Genomic DNA, 12,131 nt, shown 5'->3' with positions numbered 1-12,131 from the left:
CAAAATGGATTAAAGGCCTTTATATAAGAGCTAGAACTATCAAATTCCCAGAAGAAAATGTAGGGAAGCATCTTTAAGACCTTGTGTTAGGTAAGGGTTTCTTAAGCTTTTTATCCAAAGCATAAGCAATAAAAGAAAAATAAACGGGATGTCATCAAAGTTAAAATCTTTTGAGGAATATATCATGAAATTAAAATGAAAATCTATATAATGGAAGATAATATTTGGAAACTACCTATCTGGTAAGAGTTTAATATCCAAAATATATAAAGCAATCCTACAATTCAACAACACAAAATCAAACAATACAAAAAAAAAATGGCTAAAGACTTGAATGACATTTCTCCAGAGAAGATTTATAAATGGCAAAAAAAAAAAAACACACAAAAAGGTATTAAACATTCTTTAGAGAAATGTAAATCAAAACCACAATGAGATACCATTTCACACCCATTAGAATAGCCATTATTAAAAAAATAAAGAAAATAAGTTTTGGAGAGGATGTGGAGAAATGGAGACACTTATTCATTGTTGGGAATGTAAAATGGTGCAGCCACTGCAAGAGACAGTTCTGCAGTTTTTCAGATAGTAAAGTAGAGAATTACCACATGATTTAGCAATGCCACTTTCAGGTATATATCCATAGGAATTGAAAGCAGAGACTCAAACAGATAACTGCACACCCATGTTCTTAGCAGTATTATTCACAATTGCCAAAAGACGGAAGCCACCGAAGTGTCCATTAACTAATGAATGGATAAACAAAATGTGGTATATGCATACAATGGAATATTATTCAGCATAAAATGGAATGAAGTTCTGATGCATAAAACAACATGGATGAACCTTTAAGACATCATGTTGAGTGAAATAAGCCAGTCACAAAGGACTAATATTGCATAATCTCAGTGATATGAAATAATTAGAATAAGAAAATAGAATATAGGCTACCAGGGGCATAAACTAGAATACAGGTTGCCAGGGGCCAGGGCGGGGGTATAGGATAGGGAGTTAATGCTTAGATTGTCGAGTTTTTATTTTGGGTGATGGAAAAGATTTGGTAATGTACGGTGGTGAATGTAATTAACAGCACTGAAATATATATTTCATTGGTAAAAGAAGAAATTTTAGGTTGAAAGTTACTAGAATAAAGACTTTTAAAAATATACATGTCCCTAGGACCATATAACACAGTGAACCCCACAACAGACCATGGAATATAGTTAATAGTACAGTTATTAAAATGTTCTTTTATCAGTGGTGCAATGGTGGCTCAGTGGCAGAATTCTCGCCCGCCATGCCAGAGGCTTGGGTTCAATTCCCGAAGCCTGCTCATGCCAAAAAAAAAAAAAAAAAAAAAATTTTCTAAAATGTTCTTTTATCAATTGCTGCAAATGTATCAACTATTGTGAGGCATTAACAATAAGGTAGTATATGGATATTTTATATTTTATGTATGCATTTTCAATGAACATACATATTTTCTAATAAAAAAAGAATTAAAAGAACAATAACCACAAACGGCAACAACAAGAAATTAGGTTGGAATAAGAACAACCTAATTTCTAGAGTTGCCACATTTTTTTTTTTTGGTAGGGGGGTGCATGATCTGGGAATCTAACCTGGGTCTCCTGCATGAAAGGCGAGCATTCTACCAATGAACCACCCATGCATCCCCCATTATATTATTTTAAATGTCCATTTTCAACAACAAAAATTACAAGGCACACGTATTCGTCAGGGTTCTCTAGAGAAACAGAAACAACAGGAGATATTTGTAAATATGAGATTTATAAAAGTGTCTCACATCTGCTGGAATGAAGAGTCCAAAATCAGTGGCGCAGGGTGTGAAACTGGTGGCTCCGATGAAGAGTCTGGACGAACTCCACAGGAGAGGTTTGCTGGCTAAATAAGCAGCCAAAATCTCTCTTCTTCCTTAAAAAGTCAACTGATTGGATTATTTTGCTGCTGGGAGAAATGCTTTAGTTGATCGCAGATGTAATCGACCACAGATGAAATTAACTGACTGAGATTTTAATACACCAGCCTTCTGGTTTATCAACTAGCCATGAAACATCCTTGCAGGAACGGTCAGGCCAGTGCTTTGCCTGACCAGACCACTGGGCATAATCACTTGGCCAAGTAGACACCAGTACCTAACTGTTCTAGTTTGCTAGCTGCCAGAGTGCAACACACCAGAGACGGATTGGCTTTTAATGAAAGGGGATTTATTTAGTTGGTTCTTCAGAGGAAGGGCAGCTAACTTTCCACTGAGGTTCTTTCTTACGTGGAAGGCACAAGATGGTCTCTGCTGGTCTTCTCTCCAGGCCCCTGGGTTCTAACAACTTTCCCCGGGGTGACTTCTTTCTGCATCTCCAAAGGCCTAGGCTGAGCTGCTAGTGCTGAGATGAGGAATGCCGAGCTGCTTGGCTGTGCTACATTGCATTCTCTCATTTAAGCACCAGCCAATTAAGTCAGAGGTCACTCATTGCAGCAGACACGCCTCCTAGCTGACTGCAGATGTAATTAGCAACAGATGAGATTCACGTACCATTGGCTTGTATCCGCAGCAACAGAACTAGGTATGCTCACCTGGCCAAGTTGACAACTGAATCTAACTAACACACTAACCATCACAGCACATAAAGAAACAGGAAAATTTGGCCTAAACACAGGAACTAAAACAGTCACAAGAAACTACACCTGAAAAGCCCACCAGATATTAGATTTACTAGACCAAGTCTTTAAGTCATCTATTATAAATATGTTCAAAATAATAAAAGAAATCATGTCCAAAGAACTAAATAAAGGTATGAGAATGAGGGCAGGAGTAAAGAGAAGAGAATGAAATTATAAGAAGAAAGAATAACAAGGTAGGTTCTCCAGGTAAGAGGATATTATGGTAGTACCAAGATCATGGGTTTAGCAGCCTGCACTACAATGGACAGGAAGACACGGGTTTAAGTGGCATACATAGGAGTCAGTAATTGACAGAATAAAGGAATGAAAAATAGTCTTAGAGGATATTACTGCTGAAGAAATTACATATTTTCTACCCCCTACTTTGGTATGAATCTTCCTTCTGCTTTATCAAGCTGGTCTCCTTAGAAAAAGTTTTGTTCTATGTGCTTTCATTTCTGCTTCTGTGATTTAGGTCATGCGACCAATCCTGCCTGAAACGTCTTCTATTTAAGAAAATCTTTGTCATGCCTCAAAATTGCTCTCAAATGCCATCTCCTAAAAATTTCTCTTACTATTTCAGTACAGTGGCCAAGGTCATATCTTCCCTTGTTTCTTAGGGTATGGTTCATTCTACCAGACATTCTTGTTACTGGTAAAGCATCTTTTGATGTCCCCTAATTATATTGTGTAGTCGGCCTCAAGTAAATAGATTGAAAATTTCTCAGGGATAAGAACATAGGCACAGCACAGAACTAGAGATAGACATACACAGACACAGATATATATATCAGTGGGTTTCAACCAGGGATGACTTTGCCTATGAGAGGCCATTTGGCAATGTGTGGAGATTGGGTAGGGGTCAATGGCTGCTAATGGCATCAGGTGGGTAGAGGGGCCAGAGATGTTGCTGAAATTCCTACAGCTCACAGGACTGTCTTCCACAATAAGGAAAAATCCAGTCTAAAATGTCCATAGTGCTGAGACCAAGAAATCCTGGTCTAGGAACACTGTATATGATAAGTATATATTTCACATGAGTCCTGAATTAAATATTTTTCAAAATAGCAAACATCCTAATTGAGTTATTATAATGTTAATTAAAAGCATGAATATAGAAACTATGTGATTACAGACAAAACTCCTAAATATAAGAACTGTACAATATGGTTATATGAGTTAGGATCCTCCAAGAAACAGATGCTGCGTCAATTTGAAAGTATTAGGGAAATAATACTTTCCTAAAAGTAAAGCTGTGTTTTAATTCTGATTCAATTTTGTGGGGGCAGCTGTTTCTTTTAATCCTGATTCAACACTGTAGGTGGGAACTTTTGATTAGATTATCTCCACAAGATGTGACAGGCCCAATTGTGGGTGTGACCTATGATTACATGGAAATGTGACTCCTCCCATTCCAGGTGGGTCTTGATTAGTTTCCTGGAATCCTTTAAAAGAGGAAACATTTTGGAGAGATTCAGAAATGACAGTGCTGACAGAAACTTCAAGGCAGAGCTGACACAAATGCCAATACTTGGGAGAACAGAGACACAGATGTTTGGAGATGCTTGGAACCCAGCCTACATCAGCATGAGATTATAAGCAAGCCAGAACCCTGAGAGGACCAAGGGAAGCCAAGAGATGAAAGCAAGCCCCAGAGAAGCAAAGTGAGGAACCCCTACAGGGACACAGGCTGAAAGCAAAGGAGCCCAGGAGCAAGGGACCAGCAGATGCCAGACACATGACTACCCAGCTGACAGAGGTGTTCTTTACCCCTCAACTTTCTTTGAATTAAGGTATCTATCCCTGGATGCCTTAGTTTGGACATTTTTATAGGCTTAGAATTGTAAACTTGCAACTTATTAAACTCCCCTTTTTAAAAGCCATTCCAGTTCTGCTAGATTGCATTCCAGCAGCTTACCAACTAATACAGATGCTAAGGTGGGTTTGGACATGCACAATATTTATTGGAGGAACTGCCAATGAAGATAAAAGGAGAGGGGCAGGAGAAATCAGGGACAGTCTTCAGACGGCCATTTAGATAGTGAAGGAAGGTTTGGGTAAAAGTGCTTCAGATTGCAGCACAGTTCTTCTAAGGAAGTCCTGGCCAAGCCAACAGGGATTTTCTAGATCAAAAATGCCAATAAGAGGAATCTTATCTTGGGTAGAATATCTTGGCTCTACTCCCCGCTCTGTGCACAGCCCCTGACTGGGACTAGTCCAGGGGAAGGACGGTCTTGGCATAAACACCACAGTGGAGCCAAAGGTGTGGCAGCTGCCGGCTCTCGGTCATGGAGGTTTCTTGCAGCAGGTTTTCTTGAAAAATACATCTCCATGACCACCACAACAGTTATTTGAAAATCATTCGATATGAACTCTCTTTTTCTTTTGCTTGTTTATCTTTTACCTTCAATAAAACAGTTAAAGGAATATTACCTAATAGCAAAGTAAAGATACAGTATTTTATTTAATCAGCTGTGTCATTCACTTCGAGGCTTGGTAGTTAATTATGTTACCAAGTAAGAAAATGCATGTATTGAAGGCATGCAAGTTGTGCAGTATGCTTTTTACAATACCAAGTTAGACCTACTTTAATACGTGTAAGTCAAGAAATACTCCCTGGAAACGGATCTAGGTGTTCTCATTTACGTATTTTCAAATAAAGCAGGAAAAGGATCACTGCATAATTATGTATTGATAATAACGTCTGGAGAAACACAAATATAAAGGTAGATATATATAAAAGCAGTTCTGAAAAAAATGCCAGTTTTAAAATAAAATTTGTACATGCACTTATATTTTCAAGTTTCAGCTAAATATCTACTTCCTGGCAATTAAAAAATACTTTAAATTCAATCTATCCCAAAGCAACTTTTTATCATTACTTCTGCTTTTAAATGTCTCCACTTTTAATTTCTTTATTTGTACAATGTACCAAGTAATTCATTCTGGCTAATTTGATTCCTTCCTTTCTCACCCCTCCATATCCTATACCATATTAAAAGCCCGGAGATCAAAACTCCTTAATTGCTCATAAATCCAGTTCTGCTTTTCTTTTCTTCCTGCCCTTGATCCTGTTCAGCACCTGTTTACCTTTTGCATAAAATATAATCTCCCATTTCAAGTAGCTCCTTCTACATTTGCTCTCCCAATCTTCGCAATGTTGCCAAAATAATCTCCTGAAAGCATACGCCATCCCTCACATGTGCCCTTCAGAGAAGCCTTTACTGTACAGTGTAGCCATTAGCCAGGCATATATGGATGATTTACAAATTGGTATCTCCAGACCCTGAATTTCTGAATCGTATATCCATCACCTACTCAGCATCCTTGACACCTCACATGCATTTCAAATTTAACATGTCCTAAATTGAAACTTTTATTTCCCCTGAAAACCGTTCTTCACTCTGTCTTTTCTCTTTCTTATAAATGGCAACTCTAACTTTTCAATTGTGGCCTTCTATTTTTCTTTCTCACCTCACCACATCTGGTCCACTAACCCATCCTCTTGACTTTACCTTCAGAATATATCAATCATGCCCTCAAAAAATAAGTATTCAGCACATATTCTGTATTAGGCAGTATTTTAAGTGTGGGATATATCAGTTCACAAGAGCCAAAAATGTATGTCTTTCTCAGGAAGAGTCCCAGAGAAGGCAGTGCAAGCATAACTTTTTATGTACTTTTTGCCCTTCAAACCAATGGCACAACTTCTTCCCTACTTGCCAACCCCATCCCTGTCCTGGCCAGTCACCCCCAGATTCCCTCATTGTGATATTAGAACTTGCAGATTATTTACTTCAGATTGAATTTAGATTTATTTTGATACACACTGGGTATCTGGAGCTCACTCATGAGTATGGTAAAAATGATATAAGGAGGGAGGTGACAGGATAAGGTTTTGGTTAGTTATCAAATGTGAAATTTTAAATCATATTTGAGGGGAAACGAGTATAGCTGAAACTAGATAAATGCTCATCATCAGATCTGAGAGGCTAGGAATAGCCTTAAATTTATCACACAGTCAGAAGTTAGGAATAAGAAAAGAGTATGGTACAAGGGAAAAGGCAAAATTTTAACCGTGCAGTTTGTGTGAGTCAGGCTTTGACGCTTTTCTTGGTGTCAAACTGACCCCTTTTATATGCACTTAGTGCACCAAAATGGATAAATACAAAGTACCTAATATCATGGGACTTGGGTTTTGGCAGGGAGAGACACACCCTTAACTCAAAAACATATAGAAAGCATTAGGAAGAAAAATAAAGCAGGCTAAAGGTGTACAAAGTGATGGCAGAAGGTGCTATTTTAAATAGAGTGGCCCGGAAAGGTTTTCGTTTGAGATAATCCCGGAATGAGATGATCCTTCACTGACCAAACCCCATGAGTGTATCTGGGCAAAGAGAATCAAAGGAGAGGAGATAGCAGGTGCCACCACTTTGAGATGGAAGCATATCTGGCTTGTCCGGGAATAGAAAGGAGACAAATGTGACTGGGGAATGAAATTAGATGGAAAAATGGCAGAAGCAGCAAATCACAAAGGGTTTAGATAATCTAAATCAAAGGGATTTAGATTACAAATATAATCTATATTTAGATTAATATAAACTGGAAGATAACTGGAAGGAAGGGCAATCATCTCTGCTACCAGAGAAGATTTAGATTTTATTTGTAGACAGAAGGGAAGCCACTAGAAGTTTCTGGTGATAATATAATATTTTTAAAGAACCACAATCGTTTCTTAGACAATAACTGTCTCTGGGGCAGGGGAAAGAGTGGAAGTCAAGAGACCAATCAAGAATCAGACAAGGGAAGATGGCGCATTAATAGAAATATGTGCATAGCGTTATGGAAACAACATAGCGGGGACACTTAATCTGCATTGCAGAAGACGGGAGGAAAATCTCCTTAAGAGGTGCTGTTTGAACTGTATCGTAAAAGATCAAAAATATATTCACAGATGGACAAGAAAAGAAGCAGCATTTGCAAAGCCAGACATACGTGGGAAAGCCTGGTGTGTTCAGAAAAACTGCTAGAGGTCTGCTTGGGTTCCAACTATGTGTATGCAGGAAGAGCAGATGTGACTGAATGGTTAGGGAAAGGGTAGTGATGAACTGCCCTGAATACCATTCTGAGTATTTAGGTTTTGATAAAGGCAGACGAACTAATTTCAACATTTTGTGCACAGATGTGAACTGATAAATGTGTATAAAAAAAGGATTGGGAATTTTGGAAGATGGATTTCTAGGATCAAGACTGGATACAGCAAATTGCAGCTCAAGATTAAAAAGGATTAGATACAAGAAAAAAGTGCTCATGCAATAAACTTGATCATAAAGAAAAAGAAAAAAAAAAAAGATGTGATTGGAAAGGGCAATGCTGAGCTGTATGGCAGGCTCCAGAACTGCAGATTGAAGATAACTGGAAGGAAGGGCAGTCATCTCTGCTACCAGAGAAGATGTACCAGCTATGAGACAGCACAAGTGAGATACTTAGCTTTGGAGGCCAGGAGGGACACCTCTCCCCCAGTGCACCATGGTCTGCATATATGCTCTGAATTCCCAAACTTCTATAAATTCCTGGAGATCAAAGACTAAGTCTCACCGATGTTTTTAGCCTGAGCAACAACAAATTTTTGTGTTGCATGCAACTAACTGTCCTCACTAGATTACCTATACATGTAATCTGTTTCTTTAACTGTGCATTAATTAATTAATTCTAAGTAGCAGTTAAAGTACAATTTAAAATTTTAACAAGTTATCATTTATAATTTATAAGAGTTATAATTTCTGGGAAGGAAAGGAAAAAAATTGAAACTGTTTGTTAAATGAAGGTATGTGGCTCCATTTAAGTAGTATATTTGAAGATCTTTTTCTAATAGATTAATATAAGAAATTGTTTCTGTGTCAGGAGAATTTTTGACTTGTGCCCTAATATTCAGTTGGAAATATTCATCAGGAAGTACATCTTAAAATGAATTATCATATCCTAAAATGACAATGAGCAGGGTATAAAAAATATAGAAAGGGCAAAATAAACTCTAACCTGATGGACCTAAAATGTTAACAGAAAATATATTAGTTTCTTCAAATAAACTACTGGTTTATTAAAGTAATACTGACCTATAGCATATTATTAAGAGCACCTATTATTCTTGATAACTGAAATTATAAGAATTTCTCCAAAAGAAATAAAGATAGTTGAAGAAGTTTATTGCTAATAAAAGTACTTATTACTTTTCTAAAAAGGATGTGTGACTACAACATTTTGATTTGGAGAAAATATTAGTACACAAAGCATAATGAGAATTTTAATAAAAGTAACACAAAATCATAATCTTTTAAAAACTGAGATAGGTGCTCTGTTTATTCAGTCAGATTGGATTTCTGGAGCCACCTGGATTGTCAAAATAAATTTTGCAGTTTTAGAATGATTCACTTTAGCGCCATGAGTTGGAGACCTCATCTCCAAGGATTATTATCCAAGGATAATAAATAAAGCCACATCTCTGTTTATTATTTACTCACGGGTAGCTATAAAGCAAGAAGTAACATATTAAATGTGTCACGAAGTCTCCAAATGCCAGATGAGGCAGATTACAGAGTAGAGGTTCATCTCTAAACTCATTTTAACCTCGGAAAGAGAACTGAACAATGAGCAGGCAGGCTGTGGATCAGCCAATATGTATGACAATATCCCCCAAATCATTCTTTATAAAAGCTAATCAGTTGCACAACAAAATTCTTTCTAGTTGATATGCTGATCATGTATCTAATTCAAATAAAATTAAATTTTGTCAATAAGGGCATTTTTATCTCTTGAAACTCAATGAACTAGTGCTGAGAAATCAAAAGACATGAATTTATCCAATATTTTTCTTCCCTCTGAAGTGTGATTAATATATGAATGGCAGGTAAGATGCCATAAAAGATACTGGTGTTGATCTACAGATGCTGCACATACATAAACTAAAAGGAAACCATACTAGTAGTGATATCTGGCTACGACCCATTAGTACTCTTGTTATAGATGGGTTTACAGATGTTTAATATTATTTTAATTTAATAATAATTTAACGCACATACTCACATATATTATATAGAAGAATAATTAATATTATTTAACACCATCACATGTACAAACCACTTTCTAAATATTTCATATTCTGAATACAAAATGAAGTAGTTAAATATGGATTTACCATATGACAGAGAAATTTGGTCAAGATAAGTAAATTATTTCCTACTTATTTAGTCAACAGCAATAGAAAACTGATCTCCAAAAAGACACGTCTGTGCCCAAGGGGATGAGTTCCCGGTGCGTGCATGTCCGGTCTGTCATTTCCTGGCATATTCCGAGGAACTTCCCCCTCCTCGGCCTCACTTCAGAACCCTCCCCTGGTCGCCGACACCCGCCCAGCGACAGAAATGCTGAGCTTCTCCCGTAGAAGTCTTGGACGTCGGTCAGTGTGTGCGCACGCTGAGAAGGGGCGACCCCGAGAAGCACAGCGAGCTGCCACCCCCATTCCAAGTCCGTCATGACGTGCTGGGGTGGGGGGGTCTCCCTTCTACGTGGTGCACATGTAAGCGTGGACTTGCCCCAAACACCAAAGGACAAGAACTGTTTGATCAGATTATGTGCCACCTGGACCTTATTAAAAGCGACTATTTTGGACTCAGATTCATGGACTCGGCACAAATAAATAGGACATTGATTGGATGGTACAAAGACCATCAAGAAGCAAATAGAAATTGGTTCACCTTATTGTCTGCATATTCAGGTTAAGTTTTATTCCTCAGAACCAAATAATCTTCCTGAAGAGCTAACCCGGTATTTATTTGTTCTTTAGTTAAAACAGGATATTCTCAGTGGAAAGTTAGAATGTCCTTTTGATACAGCAATTCAGGTGGCAGTTTATAATCTGCGAGCTGAATTTGGTGACTGATTTTGCTGAGCATACTCCTGACCTTGTATCTGAGATCAGATTTGTGCCCACTCAGACTGAAGAGATAGAGCTGACTATTTTTGAGAAATGGAAGGAATACAGAAGTCAAACACCAGCACAAGCTGAAACAAATTATCTGAATAATGCCAAATGGCTAGAAGTATAAGGGGTTGATATGCATTTGGTCAGAGAAGATGGAAATGACTATAGGTTGGGACTAACTACAACAGGAGTCCTTGTTTTTGATGGAGAGACCAAAATTGTCTTATTTTTTGGCCCAAGGTAACCAGATTGGACTTTAAGAAGAATAAATTAACCCTGGTGGTTGTAGAAGATGAAGATCAGGGCAAAAAGCAGGAGCATACATTTGTCTTTAGACTGGATCACCCAAAGGCATGCAAACTATTATGGAAATGTGCTGGGAAGTATCTGGCGTTCTTCCGCCTCCGAGGCCCTGTCCAAAAGAGTTCTCATCAATCAGGATTTATTCGACTAGGATCACAAATTAGATCTAGTGGGAAAACTGAGTCTAAGACCACAAAAAACAATAAAGCAAGATGAACATCTTTTGAAAGAAAACCCAGCAAATGATATTACCAAAGGACTCTACAAATGAAAGTACAGAGCAAAATCTGAAGAACTCAAGGTTCAAAATAGTGTTTCAACCCAGAGTCATGGCTCTCAGCAGGCTTGGGGTATAAAATCTATTCCGCCTGTGATCCCTTCCATTGCCTCTGGTCCTGTGCTAGTGGAGACAGAGAATCTTCCAAGGATGAGCATGGCAGGAAATGGTTCTCTGCTGCCGGTGGAGACCAGTGGAGCGGAAGGGCCTTGCCCTCACCCCAGGCTGCACGTAGCAACTCCACTGACTTTGTCCATGAGCACGATGTGAAGAATGCAGGAGTCCAACGTGGTGTTCAGTTTCCTGGCCGTCCAGCCATGACTGAGACATACGTGTTAAGCCTCGTAGGCAGTAGGACTCTTTTTAGTCATGCAAGTTGATGTTGTACATTTTCTAGAGTTTATAGGAGGTTGATCACCTCAGGGGAATTTGGGAGAAGCTGTTTTACTCTGACTTACTAGGTATGCAGTGCTGTTTGCAATTGAGTTCTTCTATGAAAGAGAAAAGGGTCCGAAAAAGCTATGTGCCATCAATGATAATGACAGATGTTTTTGTGTTGTGAAGAGTACATGTGTCTTTGCAATTTTGAAAGGTTTTTCATGATTTCAGCATGTTAACATAGCATTCAGAAATGTCTCAGGAGAAGATGTGAGTCTGTGAACAAGCTGTACAATACCACCCCACTCTATGCCATCCCAAATAGACTGAAATTAAAAGAATCAGACAAACTTAACTCACACTCAGAAGGAAGTATATCCACATATGATGCATTAGCCCGTTATGTCACTTTTATAAACCTTACTCTTATATCTCATGACTTAAATTCCACTTAAGTGCCTAAGATTGTATAATTTTAATCAATGTAATTTTTAATTAAAAAAACTTTCATTA

General features: G+C 38.0%; 1 protein-coding gene and 1 pseudogene across 1 annotated transcript in view; one reads left to right on the top strand and one right to left on the bottom strand.

Annotated features, from left to right (window-relative positions):
• The window catches only part of THSD7A (thrombospondin type 1 domain containing 7A), a 454,108-nt gene that overhangs the window by 364,042 nt on the left and 77,935 nt on the right, over positions 1-12,131 (bottom strand). The window lies entirely within an intron of this gene.
• On the top strand, positions 10,101-11,620 carry LOC143678989 (band 4.1-like protein 5 pseudogene; annotated as a pseudogene).

The sequence above is a fragment of the Tamandua tetradactyla genome, chromosome 1 (genome assembly GCF_023851605.1).
Source record: "Tamandua tetradactyla isolate mTamTet1 chromosome 1, mTamTet1.pri, whole genome shotgun sequence".
In the NCBI taxonomy this organism is placed as follows: domain Eukaryota; kingdom Metazoa; phylum Chordata; class Mammalia; order Pilosa; family Myrmecophagidae; genus Tamandua; species Tamandua tetradactyla.
Note: the sequence above shows the minus strand (reverse complement) of the source record. Positions and strands in the feature narration are given on the sequence as shown.